Genomic DNA, 5,581 nt, shown 5'->3' with positions numbered 1-5,581 from the left:
CTGTAGTCAGGAAGAAGGCAAGGCAGGATGGCACTGTGAAGGCTAACTCGGTCAGTGTGATAAGAGCTTTCATAGGCAGTCAGCTGTCACCTGCAAAAGCTCATGCATGCCTGGCAGAGTTAGTCTCTCAGGTGCCTCCCTGCCTTGCCTTCTGCTTAGAATAGACATGATCAAGGCTGCTGAGCATCTCCGTGCAACAGCCGTGCTCTCCTCTCCTCTGCCACGTCACGGCAGCGGCTGGCACAGCAACCTCCGGTCCTGGGCAAGCCCTGCCGGCACGCTGGCTCGTGCCTGCAATCCCAGCTGCTGGGGAGCAGAAGCTGGTGGATCACTTGAGCAGGGGAGCTCTGGGCTGCCTTGTGCCCTGCTGAGCAGGTGTCCACCCTAGGGCTAGCACCAACCTGCTGGTGTGTGGGGAGCTGCAGGTCCCCAGGTCGGCTAAGCAAGTGAACCAGCTCCGGCCAGGAATGGTGCAGGTCAAAGCTCCTGTGCTGACCAGTGCTGGGACAGCACCTGCGAATGGCCCTTGTGCCCAGCCTGGACAAGAGAGGGGGCTCAACCTCTTCTGCACACATCCAGACCAAGCCTGCTTTTGGTGGGGAGATGGACCCTGCTGTGGAGCAGGAAGGGGTCATGAAGGAGTGCCCAAGGGGAGAAGGGATTAATGAGGGCTAACTCCCCCACCCTGTCAAGACATCAACCCCCTGCTCAAGGTGGGATCATCCCCATCTAGGTCCTCCCAGCCAAGGCTTTGTCTAGCCAGGTCTTAAAAACCTCTGAGGAGGGAGCTTTCACCACCTCTCCAGGTAGCCTGTTCCAACGTTTTAGTACTCTCCTAGTGAGAAAATTCTTCCTAATATCTAACCTCAACTTCCCTTGCTGCATCTTGAGACCGTTGCACCTTGTCCTGTCACCTGAACAGCTGCAGAAGATGCCTCTCTTGTCCTCTTTCTGGAAAAGGAGGACAGTCATTTAATGCCCTGGATGGAGGGGTTGGGGGTGGGGGAATGAGGCAGGATGAGCTGCTGCTCTAAAGCCACTAGTGGCAATGCGTGCAGGTGGGCACAGCTGCAACATGGCAGCCTGCAGAGGGAAATGGGTGCGCCTAGTCTGCTGCGGGTGCAGGAGCAGAGGCGATGGGTGCTGGAGTTGGCCCACGGATCTCCCCATTCACCAGCAGAGGACACAGCACGAGAAGCAATCGCAGGTCCGCACCCAGACGGGGTGCAGGACACGTCCGCACACAGGGAGATGCATTGAGGCACCGTTTTCCAGGACGTTTGGCATGGCTGGTACATGGGAGCTGCAGGGACCCCTCGGCACATCTGACCATGCACTGCTGCCTGGGCACTAAGGCTCTGGGCTGCCTTTTGGGCTGGCGCTAGAAGTCGTAGGGGGGTTGGTGGGTGAGTTGGGAATAGTTAGAGGACACGGACCAGGCCGCCCCGGCTGGCTTTGCATATCCTCCTTTGCCCCCAGACCTTTTCAGGCTGCTTCTCCAATTGACAGCCAAAACCCCCTGTCCCCGTTAGGAGAGCAATGAGGTTTGCTCAGTGCTAGCGAGAGTCCCACCTGCAGGGACAAGGTTGCAGCTGGAGATGTTCAGGGCTGGTAGATTTGGACTCATGATTGTCTCGTGGCTCTTGTCTAAGTTCCCATGTGTTTTCCTAGGACGGCAGGGGCTGGATTCTGCTCCCTTAGCAGGCACCAAGCTGCAATCCTGTCCTCCTCGCTGGAGCCCCTGAAAAGCCGTGATTTGTAGCATGCCACCGCCTCTGCTCTGGGACTCACGGCCCAGCAGCGAGTAGCATGAGGAGCCTTGCATCAGCCTGGGGCTGAGTTTTTAGCGGAGTAAGGGCTGTGGAGGCATTGCCTCTGTGGGGGCGCGGTGAGGCTGGAAGGCCGTGGGGCAATGCTCTGTGCCGCGGGGCTCTCAGCTCCTTGCTGTTCCCTGGTCCAGGCGTGTACAAACTGTGCACCAGATGCCGGCTTCTCTCCTATGCCATGTCATGGCAGTGCCCACATGGCATGCTTGAGCACAGGAGCTCTGGGCTGCAGCGTGCCCTGCTGAGCGGGTCTGAGCTAGGCTTGGCACCAACATGGCGATGTGCAGGGAGCTCCAGGTGCCCAGGTTGCTGAAAAGGTGAACCGGCCCAGGCAGGGAGTGGAGCAGGTCAAAGCTCCTGTGCCCACCTGCCGTGGGATGGCACCTGCAAGTGGCCCTATCACCAACTTGGGCAAGAGGGGGGGACCCAGCCACTTCTGCACATGCCAAGACCTTGCCTGGTTTTGGTGGGGAGACAGAGACCCCCACAGACCCCATTGTGTGGTGGGGGCGGAGATGTTGGACCTTATGTGCTGATATTCTCACACCACCTGTAGCTGTTGGCCCGTCAAATAAAGTCTGGTCAACGGACTGATCAAATAGCCGTCAAAAATTGTAAACATTTGCCACTAGGTTCAAATCATACACAGCAAAACCACACATTTTCCATTAAGAAATGTGTCAAAAATCAATAAAAGAAAATCATATTTCTGTCAAGACCACTTAAAAAAATGCAATTTTTTTGTAAAATTGTTATAATCTTTGCCTGGTACAAAAAGTACACAGTCAAGTGACAATATTTAACCAGCTTGCCCACCTTCCTATCTGTGCTTGCAGGCTCTCCCACCTGATGCTGTGGGGTGGTACGGGAGCTTTGCTGCCAGGGGAAAGGCTAAGGGCAGTGGCTCGGCGGCGGGTGCTCCAGCTTGCTCATAGCTCCCCCCTTGGTCAGGAGAGGGCAGATGGGAGAAGCACTTGCAGAGCTGAGTCGTGACGGGCTGTAGGACACGTCCACACGGGGAGATGCACCGTTTTGCAGGACGTTTGGCGTGGCTGGTACACGGGAGCTGCGGGGACCCCTCGGCACGGCTGACCGTGGGCTGCTGCCTGCATCTGCGTTGCACCTGCAGGGACAAGGCTGCAGCTGGAGATGTTCAGGGCTCCTAGATCTGGACCCACGATTGTCTCGTAGCTCTTGGCTGTTTAAGTTCCCATGTGTTTTCCTAGGATGGCAGGGACCAGATTCTGCTCCTGTAGTAGGCACCAAGCTACAATCCTATCCCCCCTTTGGAGCCCTTGAAAAGGCAGGACTGCATCTGCTTCTGTAGCATGCTTTAGCCTTAAGACTAAGTCCTAAAAAAGCAGCGGGTGGGAGAAGATCCCAACCACCTCGCTGCCTTCTTTAGTAGCGTTTCTTCAGGCTTCAGGCAAGGGGGGATTGGGATCTCACTGAGGTGCCTAAGTCCAATACGCCCTTAATAATAGATGGATTAGAATATGGCCCTTTCTGCCCAATTCAGCAGCCACCTTCATTTTTCCAGCTGGGCAAATTAAGGCAGAAGAAGGCCAGATGGTAAGCACAAAGCTGTGCGAGCAGGAAAAGCCCTGGCAGCAGGTGGCTCCTACCCAAGAGGTCACTGCAAGCAGAATCTGCCTCTTCCTTTGGACCTCTGCACCGGTGCAAATCTGGGCTAACTCCAGTTGTGTCAGAATGAGGCCTCAAGCTAAAAGTAATTACCAAAAAAGACAAAAAAAAAAACATAGAGCAGCTTGCTCCAGGCTGCAGCCTGAGTTATTCTTTAAAATCACTGACCAAGACGTGTCTCATTAATGCATTCAAGGCGTGGATGACCAGTGGGGTGAGAGCTCAAGCCACCGGGGAATTCAATAGGAACAGGTACCTTTTTTCTAGAAGTTTGGGAACTCATCTATGGCACTTAAAAGAGAATTATATTCCTGCTGTAGACTCCTACAGAGAGATGCAACGTGCCTAAGAAAATAGCTCCTTTCCTATGCGAGTCTTGGGCTGTCTAGACTGATGTCTAGAGAGACCTCTTATATTTTGCTGGAACTCATTTGAGTTTCCCCCCTGTCCCGTGTAATCCTAAAGGGCTTTTCCATCAGGGGACGGGAAGCGACTACACCGATGGGAAAAAATAGCTAAAACAAATGGCTTGTCGCTAGCATCAAATGCAGCGATGCTTTTAGGAGATGGACGTGCCCCTTAGGGACTCGACTGATCAGAGGCCAATGCATTTCACAGAGTCCCCATGGCAGTGACTTACTACCGGGGCCAAGACCGATGGCACTGCATCCCCAGCCGTCACCAAGTCCATCGAGGGAGTCGTTTCCAGTTACGGCATCACTGGAGAAACCCTAGGTAATGCCGCACCCTTTGGGAAGACGATAGGGTTGTTCCAGCTCAACCATCGTGATGCCTGGGAAGAACTTACCTACTGTTTAAGGGCTGAGTCCTTTGGTGGCTTTGGATGCCACCTCCTTACCCAGCTTGCTTGCACTTCTGCATATGCCCTTTGGGTGCTGGGTGGGACGAACAAGCCCAATTTGGGGGTCAGAGGAGCCATGGGTTTCCAGGATACACCCCCTCCTCTCAACACAGCATTTCTTAATTGCTGACCTACCCCACCACTGTTTTTGGCACCTACCTGGCATCGGATCCATGCCTCTGGTTACGCTCCCAACAACTTAGGGGCTGAACATGTGTCCCAGCTAGTCCATGCAGCCTCTGTGAGGCAGCAACATGGAAAAACAGGATGAGAAAAAGAGTTTGGCTCTCCGGGCCGGCACCACGCACCTATGAAGAAAGGTCTCCAGCTGATCTGTAGTCCCGTGGCTTCGGGGGCTCGCAGGGGGATGTGCTGTGGCTGTTGAGCCTGTTGTGCACTCAGGAAAGATGCATGTGAGCTGCCCGCCGTAGCAGGCAGAGGCAGCAGCATGGGCCTGGGTATGAAGGTATGTGCTTCCCCCACCTGTGGGAAGAAATAATCCCAGGGCATTAGCACAGTCAGGCTTTGTCTCCAAGGACAAGCTCCATGTGCTGGGAGGGGGGAGCAGGGAGCAGTGTCTGGCGCTGCAGTCATGGGAGGAATGAGTGGTGGGCACAGGGGCAGATTGAAGCCCCCAGTAGGGTGGAAGATATAGGGGGATGGTGCTGGGCACGGCCGCAGGTGGAGCTGGCCTCACATCCTCCCTGCCTAGTCCATCCTCACCCTGTAGCTGAGGTTCGTTCCTCCCCGATGCACAATGCTGCGAGGGGTCCCGGCTGGCACAGGATGGGCCGACGTGCCGTGGTGATGATAGGCAATGCTCTCGGGACCGGGCTGCTGTGCTGCAGGTCACGCTGATGGCTTGATTCAGGCTCGGGGAGGTCTGTTTGGCTGGCACCTCGCCGGGGGTCCGGGGGGGTCCCTCCTCTGCAGCACGGGGCACGCCAGGGTAGCAGCCGCTGCATCGTTTCCCCTCACCACTTCGCAGCCATGCTGGGGGGTGCGTCAGGCGGTGTCGCTTTGCGTGGGGAGGACCGCCACGTTTGCTCTGAGGCGCTGGGTTTGTCATAGCTGGGTCCTGTGCCAGGGCCTGTGAGATACTTGCTGGCTTTCACTTCTGTGGGGAAAAGCCAAGGACTCAGCCCTTCCTTCAGGGTGGCAAGGAGCACGTGGTCTTCCTCCTTCCTGCCTCGGAGAGCCCATGCAGGGGAAGCAAGGCAGCCGTCGCCATCGCCATCACCATCGCCAT

Source organism: Alligator mississippiensis, chromosome 2 (assembly GCF_030867095.1).
Source record: "Alligator mississippiensis isolate rAllMis1 chromosome 2, rAllMis1, whole genome shotgun sequence".
NCBI classification, from domain to species: Eukaryota; Metazoa; Chordata; order Crocodylia; family Alligatoridae; genus Alligator; species Alligator mississippiensis.
This window is presented reverse-complemented; position numbering follows the sequence as displayed.